The 15,239-nt window shown below is 48.3% G+C and overlaps 1 protein-coding gene and 1 pseudogene across 3 annotated transcripts in view; one reads left to right on the forward strand and one right to left on the reverse strand.

Annotated features, from left to right (window-relative positions):
• XKR4 (XK related 4) overlaps window positions 1-15,239 on the forward strand; it is a 441,254-nt gene that overhangs the window by 346,291 nt on the left and 79,724 nt on the right. The window lies entirely within an intron of this gene.
• On the reverse strand, window positions 1,133-14,514 carry LOC100968289 (myotubularin-related protein 5-like; annotated as a pseudogene).

Consider the following 15,239-nt stretch of genomic DNA (forward strand, 5'->3'; position numbering starts at 1 on the left):
TACAAGTCACTGATTGAAGGGATTTTTGCAATCAGAATGAATCCAGGCAAACCCATGCTACTGGATTTTGATTAATTAAGCCAAAATCTGCACATCTGCGTAATGTCTAGCTCATAAGTGAGATGGTTTTAATCAGTGAGGAAAATGTGGTTTGGGGAAGAGGCTGCAGGTGGAGTTTGCTAACTAGCACATTTTATTTATTTTTCTCTTAGTGGGTTTCTACTCTTTAGTAAGGTTATTATAATCCTTGGTTTTCTGGTTTCCTGCCCACTATTTATCTCTCCCACTAAAGATCTCCCACATGCCCTACATAACAATAATCAACTAAAATGCAGTAGTCAACCTGGTAGGCTGAAGCTTTGCTTCATAGAACAGGGATGAAGCTAGAAACCACATTTTGTGCATTATGTCTATTCGTAGCTTCGTAAAGAACCATGGTGAACCAGTCAAGACAGCCATGTATACAAAAAAAGAAAATTATTACAAATAAAGAAAAATAAAGAGAGTGTTACTGGAAGGATAAGCAACTGCCTGTAGCTCTGTGATTGAGGCCTTACATATCTAAAAGAGCATTTTGCATTGCACTCTTCCAGTAGCCCTAAAATCCAGTGTTATGACTTATTAAATAAATAGTAAATGACTTGAACTTTTAGTCATGGTGGTATTAAGAGATTAGCAAATCCTCTCAGGTTAAAAAAAAAAAACATATAAAATTGTCGAAAATTGACCAAAGGTGATAACAAATTGAGATATTTATTCTAGATTTATTTATTTATTTATTTATTTATTTATTTATTTATTTTATTTTATTTTGCATTCATTCTCTCTTTATATAGACTCTGGTTCTAGAAACAATTCGCCTGCAGCCAGCTGGCTGGACTATTTACAGGCCCATTGCGGGCTGTACGTTGGCCACCTCCCCGCACGGTGCTCAGCTGTGACACCGAAATAAGTTAGGGCTGGCCGGGCAGGGTGGGGCAGGGACTAGGGCTGTACACACAAGTGCTGGGGGCTCGGGGCTTCACTACTGCCGAGGGCCGAGCCGGGGCTGTAAACATGGCCAGGGCTGCCCTGCCCACCCCTAGTAGTCGGTAACGACTGGAAGCAGAGCAGCCAGGCAAGGCCGGGAGGCTCAGGCGTCCGACAGTCAGCTCTGGATCCGGTCCACCCACTGCTGGGCTGAGGGCACGTCCTGGGCACAAAAGTCGTAAACGCGAGGCGTTGTCTTCATGTCAAAGAAGGCCTTCTCATCCACGCTCTTAAGGGGCGCCCATGGTGGCCATGCCAGGTGCCACAGCCTCCACCTCCACCAGGTCGATGACACCCTTGCACTCAGTGTCCACACGGTGGTCATAGTAGCGTAGCTGGTGCTTGGTCTTATCTAACATGAACCAGCGGGCCTTCCAAGGCTTCATGAAGGCCCCCTTCTTGTACAGAGTGCCATCGTAGGACCTGTTCTCACTCTCAGCTGTCTGGAACTGGCTGTAAGGGTGCTGGTGCTGCCGCAGGCAGCCTGGCGGGAGCCAGATGCGGTCGAGCCTCTATTCTGGTCACTCTCCAGGCTGAGGCTCAAGGTGGAGCCCACGGGTTCCTCCTGCAGGTACATACCCAGCGAGCAGCGGTGGTGAGGTGCGGTGGACAGTAGGAGGGAGCTAGGGGTGCCACGTCCATCTGGCCGGGCTTCAAGGCACCGTGCAGCCTTCGCGTGGTCCCAGGTGTCCTTCCAGCGCTTAGCGGGTCGGCTCAGCTCTGTCTCCAACCTCTGCAGGCGTGAGATGGCGTCAGGCTGGGCTCGGGGGCAGCTGTGGTAGCAGGGCCACACCACACAGCACCTGCTCTGGGGAGCGCCTCCGTCAAACCGTTCTTCCTCAAGAGCTCAGGGGGCCCCCGAGCCAGTTCCCAGTCATAGGGAGGGCCCTCAGCCAGCATCTCCTCAGTGCAGAAGTCCTACACTTTCAGGTTGGACACGTTGCTGTAGGGCCGCAGGACCTCTGTGTCCTCGGGTGCATTCATGTAGTTGTGGAACATGGCTGTCCTCTTGCTCATCCGGTCCACACAGAGACCTGCAAGGCAGCTGGCTCCTGCGCTGCCCCTTCTCCTCGTACAGCAGCCCCAGCTCAATGTGCTCATAGTCAGAGTCCAGCAGGAAGGTCTGGAAACAGCGAGACACGTGGTGGTAGCCGAGGAACTTGAGATAGAACTGGCTGAACTCAAACTCCATGGGGAACTGCAGGTGGACCTGGTGTAGGCAGTCCAAGAACTACAGGAAGATAGTGTGAAGCCGCTGCTCTGTCCAGCCAGAATGTGGGCTCCCCCGTGGCTGAAGCGATGACTGAAGGACAGCCACTCCTTCTCCACCAGCAGGCGGAACCCCTCCAGCGTGCAGTAGAAGGGGTCTGAGAACAGCTGCACCAAGGATACCACATGGGTGGTGATGTCCCAGCCGTCCTCCAGGCCCATCAGCACGGAGGAACTTGAGTCCAGGAGCTCCCCGCTCCCAGCACCGACACCTGCAGCAGCTTGTGGATCTGAATCAGCCACTCCGAGTCCTCCAGCAAGCGCAGGAAGGAGGCTAGGCTGGGCTCAGCAGTAGGGCAGCCCAGGACACATGCCTTCAGCAGCTTCTTGAAGCTAGCCTTCACCTGCCGCGCCTGGAATACCTTAATGGGCACCAGCTCTCACTGCTGCAGGGGGTCCGGCCGCACATTCTTGAGCTGGCCTTTGTCCCCGAGGATGTAGAGGGCTGCTTGCTGTGGCCATAGGAAGCCCGGGTCGGGGGCCGGGGGACACCCGTTGGCCTGGGGTGGGGCCATCGCGTCTCTGCCAGCTAGCAGGGAGCCCACATTGGCACCAAGCCCACTGCTGCTCCCACAGGTCCAGACACTGCCCCCACTTACCTCGGGTTGCAGTCAGTCTGGATGCCGCCGCCATGGGGTTGGACAGAGTGGTGACCCTGGCTCTGGGGCTGCCAATGTGACTCCCCACGTGGGCTGAGGAGAAGCCGCTAAGTGTGTTGCCTCCGGACGCACTGGAGTAGCGGGGCATGGAACTGACAACAGCCTGCAGGTACTTCTCCTGCTCCAGGCTACTCGAGTCTGCCTGGAACTGGCCTGGAGAAGGTGCGTTCTGGGCCTTAAAGAGTCCGACGACACCTATGCCGTACAGGTCCCCAGAATGCAGCAGTACTGCCTTGGACCGCCGGATGCGCCAGCAGACAACGGTGAAGCGGTTCTGGCGGTAGCAGTAGGACACGCGCTGCAGGGCGTTGTCCTGGACACTCTGGGGCACGATCAGCAGCCCCGGGTACCTGCGGTAGATGGCATACATGCGGTTGACCAGAGAAATGCGGAAGGATTCAGACTTGGCCCGGCTCAGGCGGCTGCTCAGGGGGCCCAGGCCAAGGCACTGATAGTCGCGGCAGCAAGCCCTTTCCACCAGGAGGCTGCTCATGGTCATGCGGTCGGGGAGCTTCAAGGCTGAGGACGGGGTCAGCGTGCTGGGCTCCAGCTCTTCCGACACTGAGATCTCCTCTTCCTGGTCCTCAGAGGGCGGCTGGGCCCAGTGCTCCTAGCTGAGTGGGGGTTGTACTTCTTGCGAGTGACATGCTGCCGCCCGATGGTCTTCTTGACGTTCTTAACCAGGTTCCAGGACAGGGTTCTGAGGGAAGGACCCTTGTTCTTGGTGACTCAGGGTGGCTGGCCGGGTGTGTAGGTAGAGCCCAGGGTGAAGGAGAAGGTGGCCCTGACATCCGGTGTGTACCGCAGCTTATGCAGCTGCTTGCGGAAGAGCTCGGCACTGTCAGACCCCACTTCCTAATCAAAGGCCATTTTCAGCAGCTGGAATGTGCAGGAGCGCAGCTGCAGCCCGTCCGGCAATAGCTGATCCACAGGAGTCTGGATGCTGATGCATTTCTCCTTGGTCAGCGCGGCCACCGGCAAGGAGCGGAACACCACCTTCTCCCCCACCAGGGGGTCTGTGAGCATCCCCGTGAAGATGACCCGGTGCGTAGTGAGGAAGACGGCGCCCTCAGCTGGGAGCAGTGCTGGCCACCCCGCACTGCCCGCCCCCGCACCCTCCTCACGCCTATCTGGTGGCAGGTAGATGCGCAGGCCATCCAGCACACACTCCTCACCAGACAGCAGGCGCAGCCTCAATAGCTTGGATTTCTGGATGGGCATCAGCCTCCGGTTCTCCCACTGCACCGCCTCCAGGGTCTCAATGTTTATCTGGACGATGTCTGGCACCATGACATGCAGCCCCTTGAGGTGGTCACTGGTGACCCCACTCTCTGTGCAGACCTTGTCCACAAAGCGGTTGATGAAGCGGACCACAGCCCCAGCTACATTGCAGGTCTCTCTGTCCTCAAAGCCGCTCCCCGTGTCATAGCTCTCAGCCACACTGCCAGCCACGCTGTTGGGGACCAGGCTGTTGCTGGTGCTCTCCAGGTCACCCAGCCTGGGCACTCCTGAAGCAGGCGGCTCTTGCTGCTGTCCAGAGGCAGCAGGAGGTAGCTCACGCAGTTGGCATAGTGGATGGCCTGGCTGAACACTGTGCTCTCCTCCTTCTGCATCAGCTCCTGCTGCTTCTCACCGCTCAGGGATGGCCACAGGCACTGCTGCTCAGAAGCCACTTCTAGGGCAGAGCGCTCTCTCATCCTCCTGGGAAGGTGCCTCCCCAACCTCCTGGGCTGGGGCCTGGTCCTCGGTGGGCTCCAGGTAAAGGACCCAGATATGAGTCTGCATGTCCCAGTAGAACACGGCCTCCCAGAACTGTGGCATGCTCCACACCACGTGCTCCTGCACAGAGCTGTAAGAGAACTACAACACCCCTCGGCTCAGCTTCCAGGAAGGCTGTGACCAGAGGCAGCAGAGCAGCCGAGATGCCATGCTTGTCCAGAGAAGTGCAGTCCTGCAGGCAGCAGTTCATTATACTGATGACAAAGTCAAACTGCTGGTGGTCCAGGACTGCCCAGTTCTGTTCCACATGCAGGTACAGTTCCCGGATGAGGCAGTGGCAGGCAGCTCGCCCCTTCAGGGGGCTCAGCACAGCTAGGAGCAGCTTCTTGGCCTCAAGCATCTTCCCCTCAAACACGTGGGAGATGCAGTTGCCCACGACCTCCAGCTGTCCTGGGCTCTTGACCTGCAGCCTGCTGCACCCGTCCGGTATGGCAGTCATGCGGGGCCCTGAGGGCCCTGTGGTCCTCCTCGCAGCCTTCATGGCTAGGGGTGCACCTTGCATCTTGGCCTCAGCCTGGTCCACGATCCACTGCATGGCGCCCTCATCCAGCCAGGGGAAGGGCCGGGGCGCCCATCTCAGGCGGCTGCTGTCACCCGGCCTCTGCATCTTGTGCATCGCCAAGTCTGAGTACAGGTTCTTGTTCTTGTAGAGCTGCTCTGCCAGTTCTTGGATGTGATGCAGGACTTACTGGGGGTGGTTCTCATCCACCCACCTCCGTGCCACCTCGTGGGCCACTAACTCATCAAACAGGTCCATGGGGCAGTACGGGACCCCACACTCCAACACAAAGAGAGCAAAGGCCATGCCCTCCAGCACATTAATCAGGAAATCGTCCTCCACCAGCCCACGCTGGCCCAGGAAGGCTGCCTTATGGAAGCGGATGACAGGCTCCGGGTGAATGCACACGACTTGCAGGCACCAGAGATAGCCCTGCAGCAGCTGATCGAAGAGCCGCAGCTCTTTGTCCTGCATATTCAAGGAGGAGGGGGACGTCATGGGTGGAGGGAAGGCGAGGTCAACCAACTCCAGCTCCAGGTCCAGGACCATTCTTAGAACACTGTGCGTCTGACTCTGCAGTGGCTCTAGCAAGGGTGGAATGTGCACACACTCAGGGATGGTCACCGTCTCTCCAACCAGATCAGCTACAATCACGTCTAGCAGCTCCTGGGTCTCTGCCTGGAAGGCCGCATTGACCCCGATTATGAAGGGCGTGGGTGTGCTGAGGACCTCCAGCAGCTGAGCCGGCAGGGTGGGCACATAGGTGAAGCTGTATCTGAGAGGAAACAGCAATGCCAGGAGGCTCCTGCAGGCATCGGTGAGCTGCTGGTAGCTCCGGGACAGGAAGAGAACCTCGTGCTCCATGAGGGCGGTACAGAACAAAGACAGCACGTTGGTGATGCCCAGCTGGCAGAAGAGCAGGCCACGCTGCAGCTGCTGATGGGCAGGGAGTCGGCCAGTGGAGTCTGGATGACCTGCCGGTCACCAGCCCCCAAAGAAATCGTCCTCTGCTAGCCCCCAGCCAGGGGCACGGTGCACGTCAGCAGGTTCCCAATTACGTTCCCTGGGAACACATTCAGGCCCTCCACGTGGATGGCATAGATGAGGCCGAGGCTGTTACTGAACACCTCCGCATGGTCAAGTCGCGACACAGGTACCAGCGTCTTTGGAGCAAACATCTGGGCAGATGGGCAGGCTCTGTGGGCGACAGGTACGTCTGGCCTCCCTCATCCTCCTCTTCCTCCCACTCTGTGGCATCCTTAGCGCGTGTCATTTCCTGCTCCCAGAAGGTCAAGCAGCACAGTAGTGGCGCCCAGAGTTGATGTCGGTGAGGACAGCAACAAAGAAGGTCGGTGGATTCCCCTCGGGACACAGTTGCCACCCGCTGGAATGGCAAAACAGCTGGGGGAATGGGTTGGCCTCCCAGTCCTTCTCCGGGAAGAACTGCAGAATCTGGCCCTGGCCTTTCCCACTTCCGCGCGTGTGCGGCCTGAATGCCACCAGCAGGAAGTAGTCTGTGATGCGCGCCATGGGGAGGGACGCTGGGCGGCCAGAGGGGCGCAGGCGGGCTCCGCGGCTCGGGGACTCGAGGGCTGTGCGCTCATGGCCCGGACCTGGCCCTGGACCGCGCACCCTGGACACCCCGGGTTTGCTCCGCGGCGGCCGCGGCGGCGGCGGCTGCGGCTGCGGCGGCGGCCCAAGCTCCAGACACCATCTTCTCAGCCAGCTGGCCCGCCTGGCTGTTCTTGAAAATGTTATAGAGCTTCAGGTAAAAGCAGCAGGAATCTGTGGCCCTCTTCGCAAAGACTACCTCCATCCTTCCTCCCCCTCAGTCAGTAAGAACAGTAATTTTACCAACCTGAAGTTCAACATGGAATTCATAAACTTTGGTGCTAGAGGGGGCTGACTCAATTGGGCAATAGGTCAAAATACTATAGCCTTCCTCGCTAAAAGTGGAAACTCAGTAGGAAACAAAAAAAGAAAGAAGACTTGTAGCTTTTCCAGCTCAAGGTTACAATCACAGTTACAAGTGGTAGACCAATAAGAAATTGATTAGCGAGATCCTGGATATGATACATCCACAGTAGGATTAGATAAGATTACCACACATTTCTGGCTTGCAGATAACCAATGCATTTGTGCAGGTGAGACTCAAGAAAGCCAGGTGGGAAAGTAAGGCCATGGCAGACTTGAGAATGGGAGAACTCTGAATGTGCTTCCTGACCCACACAAAGATCAGTCATCAGGAGGTTGGAGCTTTATGGGTTCAAGGTGCTTGAGAAAAATCTGGCCAAATCTTGACTGATCTCTAAGTTATGCAGACAAAGGGACAACCTCAATAGCTACATGTCATGGGAAAGAAAGATTATACAGTTTAAATCTATGGAAATTACTTAATCAACAACAACATCCTCAGAAAAATTAGTCAGAATTCAGAGTTGCCATAATATATTATCTAAAATTTCCATTTTGGGGCAAAACAATTACTAAGCATGCAAATAATTAGGAAAGTGTGATCCATACTCAGGAAAAAAAGGAATCAATAGAGATTGACTCAGAGTAGCAGCTGGGCACAGTGGCTCACACCTGTAATCCCAGCACTTTGGAAGGCCAAGGCGGGCGGATCACCTGAGGTAGGGATTTCGAGACCAGCCTGACCAACATGGAGAAACCCTGTCTCTACTAAAAATACAAAATTAGCCTGGCTTGGTGGCGTGCGCCTGTCATCCCAGCTACTGGAGAGGCTGAGGCAGGAGAATCACTTGAACCCAGGGGGCAGAGGTTGCGGTGAGCTGAGGTTGCGCCATTGTACTCCAGCCTGGGCAACAAGAGTGAAACTCTATCTTGAAAAAAAAAAAGAAGAAAGAAAGAAAAAGAAAAAAAGAAATTGACTCAGAGTAGACCTAGATGATGTATGTGGCAAACAAATAATTAATGAAACACATGATGTCTATGATTCCATAAATAATCTTTACAGAGAAATAGAACCCAAATATTGGAAGTGAAAAAGAACCAAATAGAAATTCCAGAGTTGAAAAGTATTTTCAATATGAAGATTTTGCTTGTTATATCAACAGCAAATTTGAGATGAGGGGCGAAAGAAGCAGTAAACTGAAATATAGTTCAGTAGAAATATCTCAATCTGAAAAGTACAGACAATTTTTTTTGAATAAACGTAGCATTAGAGGCATGTGGGGCAATGTTAAGCCTACCAACATATGTGAAATAAGGGTCCCAGAAGTAAAAAAGAGAAGGGAAGGGGAAAATAATTTATGTGAAAAAATAATAGATAAAATCCTCCAAATTTGATGAAAGGCTGTCTACAAATATTAAAAGCTCCACAAACCCCAAATAGGATAAGCGTATCAGAATTCACACCTAGACACATCATAATCAATGACTGAAATAGAAATACAAAGACAAAATCTTGAAAAAAGTAAGAGAAAAAAATGACTCATCAGATATGGAAAAAAATATGATTAATAGCTGACTTATCATTATAAACAGTGAAGACCAGGAAGCAGTAAAATGACATATTCAAGTGCTGAATTTTTTTTTCTTTTTCTTTTTTTTTTTTTTTTTTTTTTTTTTTTTGAGACTGAGTCTTGCTCTGTCACCCAGGCTGGAGTGCAGTGGCATGATCTCTGCTTATTGCAAGTTCTGCCTCGCAGGTTCACGCCATTCTCCTGCCTCAGCCTCCTGAATAGCTGGGACTACAGGCGCCCACCACCACGCCCGGCTAATTTTTTGTATTTTTAGTAGAGATGGGGTTTCACCGTGTTAGGCAGGATGGTCTCAATCTCCTGACCTTGTGATCTGCCCGCCTTGGCCTCCCAAAGTGCTGGGATTATAGGCGTGAGCCACCGTGCCCGGCTTTGCTGAATATTTTTAACTGTCAACCAAGAATTCTGTGGCCATCAAAACTATTCCCCAAAAAATAAAAGCAAAATAAACACATTTCCAAGTAAATGAAAACTGAGAAAATGCATTACTAGAAGATTTGACCTAGAAGCAGCATTAAAGGAAGAACTTTAGGATTAACAAAATATTCCCAGCATCTTAGGCTTAATAAAACATTCCCAGACAGAAACTAAAGTTCATGGGGAGAAATGAAGAGCACGGGAAGTGGTAAAATGTAGGTAGATTGAAAGACCCCCTTTTCCACTTACTTTCCTTTTGAAAATAGACATTTTAAACAATTATTGTAAAACTTTATTGTTAAAGTTTTACATATTCATACACACACAGTTAGGTTTATGGATATGTGTGTGTATTTATTTATGATGGTAATAATCAAAAAAGATGAAAGAAATGGAATTATATTAAAGTTGCTGTATTTTACTGGAATTATGTTAGCATTAACCTGAGGTAGAACTACACACAAAAAAACCATAAAACGTTACTGTGAGAAATTTAAAGATCTAAATGAAAGGAGATGTACCATGCTCACTGATTGAAAAACATTATTGTTAATATGACAGTCCTCCCCAGATTGATCTACAGCTGAAACTCAATCCATACAAAAATTCCAGGAGCATTTTTCCATAGACATAGACAAGCCGATCCAAAAAAAATTATTTGGCAATGCAAAATACTTAGAATAGCCTAAACAGTTTGAATAAGAAATACAAATTTGGTGAATGTATATTTGAAATGAGATAGTTCCCTTGACCCCTTCATGAGACTTGTGAAGGGGTTGGCTTGTTTACTCAGCCCACAGGTCTCAACCCCTCATGGGAGGGGAAGCATGCAGGTGAGCAGGTGCAGAGGCTAGGATGAGTGCTTCTGGGCAACCAGCAGGAGTAGAACTGCATGTGGTCCAGTGGCAGTGTCTAGGAGTTGCCCATGACCCCTGGAGTTACAGTATGCCCTTTTAGTTTTGTTATCCGTGGATGGCTTAAGTATTAGACAGCTCAGTGGAGGGCCAGTGTGACAGCATTTGCACCCACACCTGGGACCTTGTCCAGCATCCAGGAGGAGTCAGGTTGCATGAAAGAATTGAAGATGGTAAATGCGGAAGATTTTATTGCCAATGAAAGTGGTTCTCAGTGGGATGGGGAGCTGGAAAGGGAATGGAGTGGGAAGGTGGTCTTCCCCTGGAGTTCAGCCGGGAATGTCCCCAGACAAACTCTTCTCTGACGTCCTACTGTCAAGCTGTCCCTCTGAAGTCAAGCTGCTTCTCACTGACATCAAGCTGCTGCTTCTCTTCTCTCCTTCTCTGCTGCACTGCTTTGCCCCTCTGCCAGTGGAGCCTAGGGTTTATATGCGTGCAGGATGGGGAGCAGGGCAGGCCAGGGTCATTTTGGAAAAGGCAACATTCAAGGGGGAAAACAGAAATGCACGTTCTCACTTTGGGTCACAGGTCCAGGCTTGAGGGGGAGACCTCACCAGGGACCCCACCCTTTTCTACCTAGTACCTCCTATTCATATCACACTGACTAATTTTGATACTAACCATAAAGCTACAGTAATCAAGAGTGTAATGATATTGGAGTAATAAAGACAGACAAATAAATCAAAGGAACAGAATATAGAGTCCAGAAATAAACTCTTACCTTTATGGTCAATTGAGTTTTAACAAAGAGGCCAAGACAATTCATTAGAAAAGGAGAGTGATTTCAACAAATGATGCTAAAACAATTGAATATTCATGAGAAAAAAAATGATCATAAACCCTTGGCTTATATTAGACATAAAAACTACTCCAAAATAGAACATAGACCTAAATGTAAGAGCTAAAACTATAAAACTTTAGAATAAAACACAGAAGAAAATCTTCCTAGCCTTAATTTAGGCAAAATTTTACTTGATTGGATACCAAAAGTGTGACTCATTAAATAATATAATTGGAAATTGAACTTCATAAAAATTTTAAAAATCTGCTTTTCAAATGCCAACTTTAGAAAAATAAAGAAAACCATAGACTGAAATAAGATATTTGAAGATAACATATCTAATAAAGGACTTGTGTCCAGAATATATCAATAACTCTTACAACTCAATAATATAACAAATAATTCAATAAAAATAGATAAAAGGTTTGAACAGACATTTCACCAAAAAAAAACCAAAAACACATACACAGAAATTGCTCACAAGCTCATGAAAAGATACTAAACATCTTTTAGTAACTAGGGAAATGTAAATTAAAAGTGCACACCCACTATAATGACTGAAATAAAAAAGATTGACAATACCAGGTGTTGGCATGAATGTGAAGAAACTAGAACTCTTATCCATTGCTAGTGATGAAGTAAAATGGTACAGTCACTTTAGAAAACAGTTTGATGGGGTTTTTTAAAGTTAAATATTAATAATATTAATGTATGACCCAGTAATTCCATTCCCAGGTAACTTCTAAAGAGAAATGAAATATGTATACACACAGTTTTGTCCACAAATATTTCCAGCAGAATTATTCATAATAGCCAAACACTGAAAAAAAAAAACCAAATGTCCATCAACTGGTGAATGCATAAACAAAGTATAGTATATTTATACAATTGGATACTATTCAGCAATACAAAAGAATAACAACTGATAGATACAACAATAAAATGAACCTCAAAAATCTGGCAAATAAAAGAAACCGTACACAAAGACTACCTATTGTATTATTCCAATTCTAAAATTCTAAATAATAAAAAAGGCAAAACCACAGTAACAGAAAGCAGATCAGTGGCTATCTGAAACGGGATGGGAGTGAGAATGGACTGCAAACAGGCATGAAGGATTTTGGAATGATAGAGCATTCTCAAATTGGATTATGACACTGGTTGTGCCACTGAATAAATTTGCTCAAAATCATTGAACCATATGCTTAAAACAAGTGGATATTATGGCTTTAAATTATGCATCAATAAGGCTGTTTTAGAAACCAATAGATATTTATCAAAGAAAATAAAATCAAAAAGTATGGGAGGGTGGAGCCAAGATGGCTGAATAGGAGCAGCTCCAGTCTACAGCTCCCAGCATGAGCGACACAGAAGATGGGTGATTTCTGCATTTCCAACTGAGATATCAGGTTCATCTCACTAGGGAGTGCCAGATAGTGGGTGCAGGACAGTGGGTGCAGCGCACCTTGCGTGAGCCGAAGCAGGGCGAGGCATTGCCTCACCCAGGAAGCACAAGCGGTCAGGGAATTCCCTTTCCTAGTCAAAGAAAGGGATGACAGATGGCACCTGGAAAATCGGGTCACTCCCACCCTAATACTGTGCTTTTCCAATGGGCTTATCAAACAGCACACCAGGAGATTATAGCCCACACATGGCTCAGAGGGTACTACGCCCACAGAGCCTTGCTCATTGCTAGCACAGCAGTCTGAGATCAAACTGCAAGGCGGCAGCGAGGCTAGGGGAGGGGCACCCGCCATTGCTCAGGCTTGAGTAGGTAAATAAAGTGGCCTGGAAGCTTGAACTGGGTGGAGCCCACCACAGCTCAAGGAGGCCTGCCTACCTCTGTAGGCTCCACCTCTGGGGCAGGGCACAGACAAACAAAAGACAGCAATAACCTCTGCAGACTTAAATGTCCCTGTCTGACTGCTTTGAAGAGAGTAGTGGCTCTCCCAGCACACAGCTTGAGATCTGAGAACAGGCAGCCTGCCTCCTCAAGTGGGTCCCTGACCCCCGAGTAGCCTAACTGGAAGGCACCCCCCAGTAGGGGCGGACTGACAACTCACACGGCCGGGTACTCCTCTGAGAAAAAACTTCCAGAGGAATGATCGGGCAGCAGCATTTGCGGTTCACCAATATCTGCTGTTCTGCAGCCTCCACTGCTGATACCCAGGCAAACAGGGTCTGGAGTGGACCTCCAGTAAACTCCAACAGATCTGCAGCTGAGGGTCCTGACTTTTAGAAGGAAAACTAACAAACAGAAAGGACATCCACACCAAAAACCCATCCGTACGTCACCACGATCAAAGACCAAGGTAGATAAAACCACAAAGATGGGGAAAAAAACAGAGCAGAAAAACCGGAAACTCTAAAAATCAGAGCGCCTCTCCTTCTCCAAAGGAACGCAGCTCCTCACCAGCAATGGAACAAAGCTGGACAGAGAATGATTTTGACGAGCTGAGAGAGGAAGGCTTCAGAACTTCAAACTACTCTGAGCTAAAGAAGGAAGTTCGAACCAATGGCAAAGAAGTTAAAAACTTTGAAAAAAATTAGACGAATGGATAACTAGAATAACCAATGCAGAGAAGTCTTTCAAGGACCTGATGGAGCTGAAAACCAAGGCACAACAACTATGTGACGAATGCACAAGCCTCAGTAACTGATGCGATCAACTGGAAGAAAGGGTATCAGCGATGGAAGATGAAATGAATGATATGAAGCATGAAGAGAAGTTTAGAGAAAAAAGAATACAAAGAAACAAACAAAGCCTCCAAGAAATATGGGACTATGTGAAAAGACCTAATCTACATCTACTTGGTGTACCTGAAAGTGACGGGGAGAATGGAACTAAGTTGGAAAACACTCTGCAGGATATTATCCGGGAGAACTTCGCCAATCTAGCAAGGCAGGCCAACATTGAAATTCAGGAAATACAGAGAATGTCACAAAGATACTCCTTGAGAAGAGCAACTCCAAGACACATAATTGTCAGATTCACCAAAGTTGAAATGAAGGAAAAAATGTTAAGGGCAGCCAGAGAGAAAGGTCAGGTTACCCTCAAAGGGAAGCCCATCAGACTAACAGCGGATCTCTCCGCAGAAACTCTGCAAGCCAGAAGAGAGTGGGGGCCAATATTCAACATTCTTAAAGAAAACAATTTTCAACCCAGAATTTCATATCCAGCCAAACTAAGCTTCATAAGTGAAGGAGAAATAAAATACTTTACACACAAGCAAATGCTGAGAGATTTTGTCACCACCAGGCCTGCCCTAAAAGAGCTCCTGAAGGAAGCATTAAACATGAAAAGGAAAAACCAGTACCAGTCACTGCAAAAACATGCCAAATTGTAAAGACCATCAAGGCTAGGAAGAAACTGCATCAACTAACAAGCAAAATAACCAGCTAACATCAAAATGACAGGATCAAATTCACACCTAAAAATACTAACCTTAAATGTAAATGGGCTAAATGCTCCAATTAAAAGTCGCAGACTGGCTAATTGGATAGAGTCAAGACTCATCAGTGTGCTGTATTCAGGAAACCCATCTCACATGCAGAGACACACATAGGCTCAAAATAAAGGCATGGAGGAAGATCTACCAAGCAAATGGAAAACAAAAAAAGGCAGGGGTTGCAATCATAGTCTCAGGTGAAACAGACTTTAAACCAACAAAGATCAAAAGAGACAAGGCCATTACATAACGGTAAAGGGATCAATTCAAAAAGAAGAACTAACTATCCTAAATATATATGCACCCAATACAGGAGCACCCAGATTCATAAAGCAAGTCCTTAGTGACCTACAAAGAGACTTAGACTCCCACACAATAATAATGGGAGACTTTAACACCCCACTGTCAACATTAGACAGATCAATGAGACAGAAAGTTAACAAGGCTATCCAGGAATTGAACTCAGCTCTGCACCAAGCGGACCTAATAGACATCCACAGAACTCTCCACCCCAAATCAACAGAATATACATTCTTTTCAGCAGCACACAACACCTATTCCAAAATTGACCACATAGTTGGAAGTAAAGCACTCCTCAGCAAATGTAAAAGAACAGAAATTATAACAAACTGTCTCTCAGACCACAGTGCAATCAAACTAGGACTCAGGATTAAGAAACTCACTCAAAACCGCTCAACTACATGGAAACTGAACAACCTGCTCCTGAATGACTACTGGGTACATAACGAAATGAAGGCAGAAATAAAGATGTTCTTTGAAACCAACAAGAACAAAGACACAACATACCAGAATCTCTGGGACACAATCAAAGCAATGTGTAGAGGGAAATTTATAGCACTAAATGCCCACAAGAGAAAGCAGGAAAGATCCAAAATTGACACCCTAACATCACAATTAAAAGAATTAGAAAAGCAAGAGC

The sequence above is a fragment of the Pan paniscus genome, chromosome 7 (genome assembly GCF_029289425.2).
Source record: "Pan paniscus chromosome 7, NHGRI_mPanPan1-v2.0_pri, whole genome shotgun sequence".
Classification (NCBI taxonomy): Eukaryota; Metazoa; Chordata; class Mammalia; order Primates; family Hominidae; genus Pan; species Pan paniscus.